The following is a 12,603-nucleotide window of genomic DNA, read 5'->3' as shown; positions in this document are numbered from 1 at the left end:
TTCACCTTATGACTAGTGGTTTAGGGTATAAGGCCAATTTGTAATAAGGTGCATAGGATTTCCGTCATTGTGGCGGAGTCACTGGTCAACTAAGAACTATATCAGCCTCTAACTTGAATCCCCAGAATGGTTCACCATTTCATTCATCAATGCAAGCTCCGTGGTAGTCTACGCATTAAATTTTGACTTGACTCTACAGAAGGGCGACCCAGAGATTCTTATTTGTCTGAAACATGGTTCAAAGACCATTCAGATAGGAATCTGCCTTACTCTAACCACTAGTTACAGCATTCAGATTGGCAGCAGGATATCTATCACAGAGGGTTATCAATAGATTTATTAGATCTCTCCAGATAGAACGTCCTAGTAATTAATTCATTAATTATTTCATTAATGTATTTGTAAGGCTCACACAGTCATGCCTGTTAATGTGGACATTAGGGGAAAATCTGGTTGATAAACATGTGCAATGTTAAAGCCTGCTTTATGTTTATTTTGAGATTTAACAGGTTGTCTTTCACTAGGATAATTATAAAATGTGCTAATATTCTGGTGCTACACACATAATTTTTGCAGCCCTATATAGAGGGCTGTTTGGATGGAAAAGTCCCTTGCATGCTGATACTGATTTTTGGCAGACCTGCACCCCTGTCCTGAGTGCCACAGCAGCAATTTAATCTGGATACCTGGTGATGATTTTTGCCCATGGGCGAACAGGGACCATAAATGTGAGCCATGACCTACGTCTATTTCATGGATTGCGGTCTTGCTATGACCTGGAGGAGTGCCACCAGTTCTACCCTCATAAGAGGTAAAAGGCTACTGTCTTTACCATGAGCGTGGTGGTGGAGCATACGCGGTTTTAGTAATGTTGATGAGTAGAGTGAACCAGCCTTTTTACGTGTGTGTCACTAAATGTGGGCCCACTGGCCCACTCATGTAAAGGTCTGCTGCTGTGTACTTAACTTAGCCTTGGCCCAAATTGAATTATCTTGCAGTTCTGTGCAGTGTGTGTGTGTGTTCATGTGTGATGTGAAGTATGTGTGCTTATGAGTGTTACTATACAATGGAGGCCTGTGAGTTCCATATTTGAAGCCTAGGGTCTTGAGGATGGCATATGGATGAGCCCCCAAGACAGATTTGTGGATAGCTACATTCCTGAGAGCTGGGTGGGACACACACTGATGGAAGGCAGCTGGGTGGGACACACACTGAAGGAAGGGAGCTGGGTGGGACACGCACTGAAGGAAGGGAGATCTAGGCTCCCCTGGGCACTTCAAAAGAGCTCTTTGATTTTGAAAATGCGCTAGTCAGTGGGGCCTGGTTACATTTCAGAAAAGAGATGCATCTGATAAGGGAATCAAAAGGAGTAAGGCTGGGGGCACTGTAACCTTTTGTTGGGTATATATTTCAGTGAGGGTGACATTCAGCTGTGATCCACGAGTTCCTCCCACGGCCTGTGTTATTAGGCTGTTTGGATTGGAGTTACTCCTTCTGTGACAGACTTTTTCCTGGGCAAAGGACAGGACAAAGGAGGGTGCAATTCAAAGGAGACACCCCCGTAACATGAACTTCAGAGCATGAGGCACTAAATCATATCTGTATCTAGAAATGGATTATAAACAGAGGAGCTTGAAGCTCCCAAGTCATCAGCTTTCAAGCAGGCAGCCTTGGCTGTACATCGACATGGGGAGGATCAGCAAGTGTTCTGCCTGGTGTAACCAGGACTAGGGATCAAGTTCTGCCAGTCTCCCAGCTGGGTATGGAGCTAAATCAATACTACCTTCCCTGGAGACTGGAGCACCAGCAACCTGCATGCCTGCCAATACCAGACAACCCTGTGAGGAGGCGGAGAGTGCCTGGTGAGAGCAAGGCCCTGTGGTCAATCCTGACAACTGGATTCCCATAGCAAGTTGTTAGATTATTCCAGTCACAGCACCCGGTCCATTGCACATGTGCAGACTAAATTCTGCGGCCTTATGCTAGAGGGGGCCTTTGTGAGCTAAGCTGATGTTGTGCTGATCAGGCTGTTGCCTGTGCGCAGACTAAAGTCAGAGTTAACCCGTTTGCCAGAAGGGTTGCTTTGAAGGCCAAGGGCTTTCGCTCTAGTACTATAAGGGATGGCCATAGCCAAGTGCACTATGTGACCTGGAGAAAGCAGCAGGTTCTGAAGCCTCACCTGAAGGATCGGAAGCCAATGACTGCCCTCGATCCACCAGCGGGATCAAAGTAACTTTACCACCTCATCCATAAGAGTACCGCAGATGAACAGCAGCTTTGCCTGCAGCGACACGATTACCACTCATTGCTAACATCCCCTCTAGTCCACCGCAAGTGCTGAACATTCCCATGGTCTTCCATATTGTAACACCTGAGGAAGCGGGTAAGGATTGCCGGCCAGACAGCCTCGGTTGAACTTACTCTACCACATAGCCCTATAGCCCTGACACGCATTGACTTCTCTAAAAAGCTATAGTGGGACTTCAAAGACTGACTCGTATCAGGGCCTAACCTGAATGTTGCTTATAGTAAATGAGGAATAACCACTACTAGTAGACAGTCATATGGAACTTGGGGCCCTGTCTGGAAAAAAGCTAGAGTGCTGGCGACCTTATGATGGATGTGTATATTGCTTGTGCATGTTGTATTTCAGTTTATATATATAAATACTAACCTTTTTCACAAAAGTAAGTATCCGTCTGGGCCTGCATTTTTTGGGGTTGCAATGTATTTTAAGTTTTGAGCTGTGTTAATATTTTACCTATCTTCCCACGAGAAGCCTTGACTCTCATTACCCCTGAAAGCCAAGTACTGATGGGGTACTAGGTCTAGTTGCTTAGAACCCAAGCAGGTTGAGCCCCAGAACATCAGGAATAAAATGCCACAACCATCACAGTTGGGCCCAGTAGTTCCTGCTTGCCCCGTGGGTCTCTGAAAGGGGTTCTGACAAGAGCCTTTGTGTACTCAGCTTAATGTGTTTATTATTGCACTTTATCGTCACATAACTAGTTTGCTTTGAGTTTTCCGTAGTTAGTTGGTATAGCTCTCTCTTCCATGGCAAAGCTGGCCTCTGTGAATCTTGTCTCTTCAACAGCATTTCCAGGCTTTAACACTGATAAAACAATCACGGCAGGGGTGCATGTCCATTAAAATGGCCTTACTCTACTAGAAAATGTTTATAACCTGCAGTCTCTCAATTTGTTTATTAAACAAAACAATACGAAGTGATAAGTAATTGTAATTTTCTTTTATATTTCAAAGATAATCTATGTGACAGCCCTTATTAAAGGTAAGATTATTTTCAAAATGTATGCAAATCTACATTTAATGTTGCATTCTGATTTACTTTCATATGTAGTGTTCCCAAATTACATAATTTGATTCTCTAATGACAGACCTGGTGAAATCTCCCATAACTCAGGACTGTACCAGAAGCAAGGGTCAGATTAATAATTTCCCTCTAAACACACGATGTGAACTGTGCACTATTACATGAGGTGTTTCATATATGTGGTTCTTGATTTTCAGAAAGCACAGTGACACTTATCATAGAACATCTGGGCAACCATTAAACAATACATAATACTTCTAACTTAATCAGCTGAGCAAAGGTCACTCTTTAGAGTATTATGTCCCTCAAAATTTACTGTTTCCTCTTTGTGAATACTTAGATAGCTTTCGATCAGGGGCTCCAACTAGTTGGAAATATAGTTTTCCATCTAAAAATAAGAAACAAAAATGCATAGCTCATGGGTGAGCTGATTTGATGCAACATCAACCTGGGAGCAGAAGATGTATCAATATAGGGAAGCGTGATGGGAGATTCAAACACATATCTAAAGTAAAGGAAGTCTCTTAGGGCCCGATGTAGGTAAATCCCATTTACCGATTTTGAAATACCGAATCTTACCGATTCGGTATTTCAAAATCGGTAAATGGGATGTAGGTCCCAACATCTGGATTCTTTACCGAATCCTTAAAATTCGGTATTTACCGATTCGGTAAATACCGAATCGGTATTTGCTATCGAATCCTATGGGCCTTGAAGCCCATAGGATTCAATATCAAATACCGATTCGGTATTTACCGAATCGGTAAATACCGAATTTTGCAAGGATGCAGGGGGTGTCACTTTGACACCCTCTGGCACCCCTGTTTTAGGCTTGTGTGCCATGTGGCACACATACATGCCCTTAGGGCATGTATGTGCGCCACATGGCACAGGTGTACATGCACAGATGTGCATGTACACCTGAATCGGTATTTTACCATGCAATTGTATTGCATGGTAAAATACCGATTTTCAAAGCCCTGTGTCAATGTTAAAATTGGCACCTACATACCAAACATGCATTTTCGGTAATTTTACCGACCGGTATATTTACCGATTCGGTAAAATATACAGAATCGGTAATTTTAACGATTCTGTAATTTTACCGAATCGGTAAAATTACCGATTCGGTAAAATTACCGAAAATGCATGTTTTTTACCCCCTACATCTCCATGGCCATTTACCGGTCGGTAACGGCCGAATTCGGCCGTTACCGGCCGGTAAATGGCCAAAATCTCCCACCTACATCTGGCCCTAAATCCTTTCATGGTTCTCAAGTATTCCTAATTAATACTCCTTGCTCATTTAGGGAGAGAATTGGATACCGTTTACGGAACAACTCCTTTTGGTACATAACCCCTTTGTTTATGCTTTCAAAGTATGTAATCCCCTTGTAGGCTAATGCAAGAATGTGACATGGGGCCCGATGTAGGTGAAATAGATTTACCGATTTCCAATTACCGAATTTTACCGATTCGGTAATCAAAAATCGGTAAATCTATGGGGTGGACATGTAGGTATTCCAGATGTGCTGGAATACCGAATCGAATGATTTCGGTATTTACCGATTCGGTAAATACCGAATCGGTAATGCCAGTTCATTCCTATGGGCTTTGAAGCCCATAGGAATGAATGGGCATTACCGATTCGGTATTTACCGAATCGGTAAATACCGAATTTCACAAGGGTGCAGGGGGTGTCACTTTGACACCCTCTGGCACCCCTAAAAGAGGCTCAGGTGCCATGTGGCAGTCATAAATGCCCTAAGGGCAGGTCTGCCTGTCACATGGCATAGGTGTGCATGCACACATGTGCATGCACACCGGAATCGGTATTTTACTATCAAATTGGATTTGATGGTAAAATACCGATTTGGTAAGGCCTTTGGGACTCTGAAGAGTCCCACCTACATCTGGGTGGCTCACATTCGGTAAATTTACCGATTTTTTATTTTACCGAATCGGTAAAATTACCGAATCGGTAATTTTACCGATTCGGTAAAATAATGCCCCCTACATAGCGATCACCTATTTACCGATCGGTAACGGCTGAAAATACCGATTTTCGGCCGTTACCGACCGACCTACATCTGGCCCCTAGTGCCGTGGCAAAAACCACCAACCGTGGACCAGAAACATCTTATGTGGATATGGATTCAACTCGGGGGAAAAAGGTAAAGTGGAGTGGACCTGTTCTAATGCAGGCCTCTTTCTGTAGGCAACTGACCCTATCTAGACACCTGTAAAAATGTATTCTCAATAAGGAATATTAACTTAGCCTGTTCTTAACTGAAAACATTTTTTTTCTACAGATGAAGAAGAATATGTGTCTTCTGCAAGGTAAAGGAATCTGTTCTTTTTTGTCAATGGGCTATATTTAGGCATTTCTGAAGACAGTTTCAGCTGTTCCTCATAATGCATGTTGACCAAACCGAATATGTAAATTACTGAATATGCCAGATCTTCTGAGGTTTGGATTGGTGTTTATTCTGTGCTTAGAAATATCATGGTTGACACCTTCATTTATTGTTGAAACATTCAAATTTCCTACCATACATTTCATTTGTATAACAACACATACAGTGGGAGTTATGGGAGGACTCTCTGATAGCTTTATCCTAGGGATATTAGCCCTTCATGCTGTATGGCGTCATATAGAAAGTAACTCAGCACACTTCACTGCATCCTAGGGCTACTAACATAACACAATGTACGACATCCTAGGGTCGCTAACATAACCCATTCCACTGCATCCTAGGGGCGCTAATGTAACACATTGCAGAACATCCTAGGAAACCAAACCCATCCCACAGCATTGCATCCTAATGGCTCTAATTCTCACACTACTCTGCATTCTAGAAATACTAATAACAGACTGCACTGTAAAGGCCTGTTCCTACTCCTCTACCGTGCAGCCCATGGAAGCTAATCCAGCACACTGAACTATATTTAGGGGATACTCATTCAGCACACATTACACTGTATGTGATGGACACTTCAATTCTGCTACATCCTAGGGAAATCATATAGTCCATCATAGTCTTGGTGCATACTTGCAGGACCAAGAAATTAAAGAGAGTTGACTAGTTACAGATCACAGTGTAAGGTCTTGATCCTGCTCCACTACAATGTAATCTGTGGAAGCTAATCAACCACACTGCACTATATTCTGGGACTACTAACTCAGACAATGCACTGTATGCCAGGGTGTTGGACATGGACTTTCTTAGGGAAATGACCACAAAACCTTTTGCTTTTACATCCTAGTTTTTGCTGACTCTTTCTGCATGACCATTGATCTCTGGCCACCTTCTCACTGTACTGCAGAGGGAAGGGGTGAGCGCCCGTACTGCAAGCACCAGGAAGGGGGTGCCGATGTGGTTAGTTTAGGTACTGACCTGTACTCGTGCCCCGTAAACAGGTACCCCACATACCCATGGTGGGTACACCACTCACTAGTAGTGGGACATAGCACTGAGTGTGCCACCCACTGGCTAGCCTGTCAGTCATGAATTGGACCTACCATTGCAGGCCCAGGAAAGCTCAGAGGGGCGCAGGAGATGGTAGGCTGAAGGCAGGGTGCGGACCGATGGATGTCCCCTGTCCAGGTAGTGAGGAGGCCCCACGTGGGTTTTAGCCTGCCTTGGAGTTCACTCCCCACAGGGTATTCCTGGGGTGTTGCCAATGCTCTTGTGTTGCCTTAAGGCCCGGAGCACTTCCTCACCATAAAGACAGTGGGAAAGTGCAAGCATGTTAGGAAGTGGCACTGACATGATTTTCTGAGACATGGGCTGGTCTGCCATTGCGGAACTGTGGGTGCCCACTTGCACCTATGGGTGTGGATGGTGTGTCTAGCCTGCCATTGCGGGCCTGGGTGTGTGCCCTGGCCCTTGTTCTGGTTCGAATACATGTCCAACCTGCCATACAGACTTATGGGTGCACACTTACATTCATGGTATTTTGGCCTAGGTGTCTGGCCTGCCGTCGCAGGCCGGTGTGTGCATACCTACAACTATGATGTTCCCAGACCGGTGGCAAGTCTGCTTTTGCTGTCCTGAGTGTGAACCCAAGTTGATAGTGACTGCTTTTCTGGCCTGCCCTCACAGGCCTCAATGAGCGCACTTGCCCCTGCAGTGTGCAAACCAGTGTCCAGCCTGCCCCAGCAGGTTTGTGCTTGCGCCCGACACCGCTGGTGCTAGGTACTCATATGCTGCTTGCCAAGCAGGCTTGTGTGAGCACACTCGTGCTGATGGCGCTAGAGACTATGTGTCCTGTCTGCTCTTGCAGGCCTGTTCATGTGCACTTGTACCTATGGTGCCTGTGACCACATGTCCGGCCTGCCATAGCAGGCCTGTGTAGGTGCACTTGCCCCCAGAATGGTTAAAACTGTATCCAACCTGCCCTTGCAGGCTTCTGTGAGTGCATTGGTACAGATGGTGCCAGGGTCTGTGCGTCCAGCCTGCTATAACAGGCCTGGGTGTGCATTTGCACACAGGCACACAGGTAGTGTGGAATATCGAAGCGTGTTTTCACTACTTATGAGATTTGTTCTTCCCATAGGCTAACATGGGGAAGTATTTGACCCAACTCATGTCTGCAACAGTGGATTGTAGTGGAGCAGCCTCATGGTGTTTCCTATCAATATATGAGCAGTGCCAAACTCTTTCCAATGGTAAAGGTGGTTTAAGCATAACTTGCTTAGAAATGCTACTTATAGAATTTGGTAAAAAACAGGGGAGTGATTCGGTTAAGGAGTAACAGATGTGGGAATCCTAAGATGTGCAAAAACAAACTACCTCTGACACCATAGATCCAAACTTTCTTTTTCTCCAATAGGATTTTTTATTTATCCCTGGATCATAATTAAATATATTGGACGTTTTTTATAGCTTTTCCCAAAACACATTTGCCCTTCACAGGACAAACTAGACAATTACCTTCTTGCCTTATTTTTTGTATGAATTATGATTTAAAAAAGCATACTTTTTAAGTATGGACAAGATTTAGAACAATCAAACATCTGCACAATATACAAACATAAAACATATTAGTACTAAAAAGCACCAGAAACTGTAGATTTCACCAGGCAAAGGATAGTCCTACTTGTTTCTTAATGAACAAAGTACAGGGACTACTTTCATTTATGTCCTCAAGGTACACTGTTGTTTTACGTCAATGGGAGGTCGCACCACTATCTCGAACCTAGGTAAAGGGCTGTACACAATAGGCTCTATTATTTCCAATTGCGGGACCAAATGTGTACTAGGTTCTTAAGCGTACCTCTCAAGAGTTTATAACTAACGCGTTTCAACCTTCTGGGTGGCACTTCTTTTAACAAAGGTCTTTATCAGGGTAAATCTTTTTCAAGGAGGACTTGTGAAACCTGTGTGGTTAAAAAACGGGAGCTAGTGAGACACTATTTTTATGTGTATTAGTTGCAAAAAAAGTGAATTAGGTAAACGGGAGCATTACATACCAATTTTAATTTTTTCCTGTCATAGCAAGACGCGGAACTTCTTTAAGGAGACATTCATAGGGGTTGGTTGGCTGGAAGGAATAATAAGCTGGAGTTATCACTTGTGTATCTTGGCCATGTTGGTTTATTATTTTGTAATGTGGGTAACTGAATGTCCAATTGTTGACGTGAAACTAGGAGACTATTGGTGGTCAGTGGTTAGCTAGTTGGTGTAACGACCCGGGGATGTGATGTAAGCTGCATAGGATGCCTTCGGGCAAGCGCTTTCTCTACTCGTGGTGCCTCAGTGGTGTCCCATAGTGCTTGCATGGGGTGAACCGGCACGTTGTTGTGTTATCCTATCTGTCACGTAAGGTGCATGCGGGCAAAAGCTTTCTCTACTCATGCCACCTCTGTGCTATCCCGTAGTGATTAAAAAAGGAGTATCTGCACATTGTTGCGTTGTTCTGCATAACTATGCTTGGCGACTGATGTTCTTCGGGCGCTCAGCGCACTTAGCTGGATTTATTTTCTCGGTCCACCGCACTCCCTCTCGGTCCTCTCGCTCCTACAGACGGCAGCACGGTGGATGGTAGCCCTAACGATTTTAGGGCAGTAAGGAAACGCCGCTCTTGTTTCTCGTCCCATGTCGTGCAATGAAGTACTTCCGCCCCTCGAACAGGAAATAGTTTTGCCTATGTCTTCGTTCCGGTGTCGACGTAGTGAGCTCCGTTCTCTTAAAGCTGTAAATCGCTTATTCTAGGCTGTCCATTAGACTTGAAATTTAGCGGACAGCCAGAGTTTCAATTACTTTGTGTCCCCGTCAAGCAGGATAAAACAGTTACCACTCTGTCTCGTGAGGAATGAAGTTGCAAGCCTACAGAGCCTCAATGTATACATCATGAATTTCTTGAGTTGTGCACTTATGGGGTTCTGTCTCTAAGACCCAGTGGTATAACGAAACTTCAGGGGGCCCCCCTGCAAGTTACATGGAGGGGGCCCCCCATGCTCCGGACCCATTCAAGCCGGCTGCCCATGCACAGTGCTGGAGGGGGCCACCTGGAGCTCAGGGTACCCCCCCTGCCCTGCAGGGACTGTGGGGGCTATTGTTACGCCACTTACCCATAGGGGATCTGTAGCTGTATATGATGATTTGATATGACATACTTCGAATCAACCCAGCTTCTCAAGTAGAATGGGAATGTAACAGGAGAAGACACATATTAAAAAAAGGTACTAAAACAGCAAAAATCCAGTATGCTTTTTTGATTGCCAATCGATAACAGTACCTACGAGCTTTGTCAGAATTTCACAAAAGGGTAAAGTTACTAGTTAATTTCCTGTCAAAAAGCACACAATACACTGTAGTGTATACAGATCATTGTTTTCAGGGTCAATTGATGTGATAAAACGCTAGGAAATGTTGAGGTTGTTAGATCAAATGTCAAAGGTGGAAAACTGCATTCCTGTTGACATGGAGTGACCTTACAAAAATGTAACGAAAGCCTGAGCCATCTTTAAATGAACACTATGCGATGCTGGCTGTAAGAGCACTGCAGGACTTAACCAGGCTCAGTGGCATAGCTATCATTGGTGCAGCCCACTGCACCGTGCAATGGATGCATTTAACTACTCAACCTGTAAGCAAGAGGATGGTTTTCCTTACTTGCATTAGGGCTGTATGCACCCTTGCTTCGCACTGACCACCTGTGTAATTTATGCAGCAGCTTAAGTGAAATCTCCTGGCAGTTGCTTATCTATTTTCTTATTTGAGTCAAGCCTTGGTATGCAGGACATTCAAACATCCCAGACTCAGCAGCTGATAAAAGAATGTTATGTTTTAACAAGACCCCTTAATTACAACCGTCTTTCAAAATGAAAGCAGGATAAATAAATCTGAGGTGTTTAACTATTGATTTTTAAAACACTTAATCAGAGATGTGTTTTACAAACAAAAACCACAAAACAACTGGTCCTACAGAGCGTGGTTGTTAGCACTTAGGGGCATATGATCAAGCCCCTATCGCCACCACCACGCCATTTTTTGTGACGTTGTGGTGGCGATAGGGTCAGCGCCCTATTATCAAGGCAGCGTTAAGCAACTTAACATGGTTTAAAGCCATGTTAAGTGGCTTAACGCTGCATTGATAATAGGCCCCCTTTCACGCTAAACTTAGTGCAGTGGGTGTTGCAGTGGGCGTTCCAAAGCAACACCCATTGAAATCGACGCTGCCACCTATTATCAAGGGGGGTGAAAATAGGTGGCAGCACCGAACTTAAGACTAGAAAAATCCTGGTTTTAGGGTGGCGCAGCGAGGAGAAATGCTTTATTTCTCCTAGTTTCTGCTTTTCTATGTGTGCTGCCTTGTGCAGCACACATGGAAAAAGCTAAATTCAATTTTCTGTTTATGTACAGGAAGGTGTCTTTTCTAAAATGCCATTTTGTAACTTGCATGTGTGCTGCATGAAGCAGCACCCATGTAAGTTATAAACTGGAGTTTTCAGTTTGTTGATGTGCAGGAAAGGACACCTTACTGTAAATAAACAAACATCCCTGCTTGCAGACACCCATGCACTCTGGTGCAAGGGTGCCTGCATTGGCGCTAAGTTGTGAAACTTAGCTCCATCGCAGGGGAAAAGTAAGGCTGCACCATATCCTTGATAATATGGTGCAGCCTTGCTTTTCCAAAGTGGCGGAGAGAGGCGTTAAGCCAAGAAGGCTAACGCCTCTCTCTGACACTGCCTTGCTAATATGCCCCTTAATCTTCAAACTAACGAAAACCAGCGTCACCTGTCACGTGGGCTATCTGTCTGCATGCTTATTTCTAGAAACTAACACAATCCATTCATCAATAGAGCCTCATTCAGAAGCCAATAAGTGTCTTCATCGATGGCACGTGCTGAACTCCGAGCAGCCACAGAGTACTGTGCTGAGGGGGCCCCCTGCAGCTCTGAGGCCCACCGCACTGCGGGGGCTGCGGGGGCCTGTGTTACGCCCCTTCTGGGGCAGCCCCACAACCGTACGCCTCCCCAGAACAGGCATATTATGGAGAAATATTTGCATTTCTCCCTGGTTATTCCTCTTTCTATGAGTTCTGCATTCTGCATCACACACAGAAAGAGGAAAACGCTTTGCAGAATTGTTTTTGTGCAGGAAGGTGCCTCTTTCTGCACAAAAACAATCCTGACTGCAAAGAAGGTACCCTTGCACCGTGGTGAAAGGGTGCCTACAATGGCGCTATGCAGCAAAATATGCGCCGGCTCAGGAGGAAAGGACAGGAATGCACTGTATTTAATCAATACTGGGCATTCCTGCCCTTTCACATTGGCGTAGGGCAACGTAGCAAGACTTGCGGCGCTGCTCATCACCAATTCCTCATAAATGAGGCAGTTCAGTGCTCATTAGGCAATGGTTTAAAAACCCATGTTTCACTGGAATTATTTAAATCTCATGAATTATTTCCATTCTACCTGAACATTATCATTCCAATGAATTATGACTTTCATTCCGATTTCATTGTACGCATCTAATTGGTCATAAGTATGAAAATGCTAAACAACTTAAAGCACGGAAACATACTGCTCCTAATTACATTTGCTCTTAGTTTGGGCCACTTTTTTTGCATGAACCTTCAATATTATTTTGAAAATGCAGCACATTGGTATTTTAACATTGAAGACAGTAGCAGTGAAAACATTCACTTCTACATGCCAAACACACTTTTTACATAGTAAAAATGGTGTCTATAAAACCCCATATCATTAACACAATAGTGAACCTTTTTATAATGTAGGACAACACTTTAGCCACTGCCAC

This window comes from Lissotriton vulgaris, chromosome 9 (genome assembly GCF_964263255.1).
Source record: "Lissotriton vulgaris chromosome 9, aLisVul1.2, whole genome shotgun sequence".
In the NCBI taxonomy this organism is placed as follows: Eukaryota; Metazoa; Chordata; class Amphibia; order Caudata; family Salamandridae; genus Lissotriton; species Lissotriton vulgaris.
Note: the sequence above shows the minus strand (reverse complement) of the source record.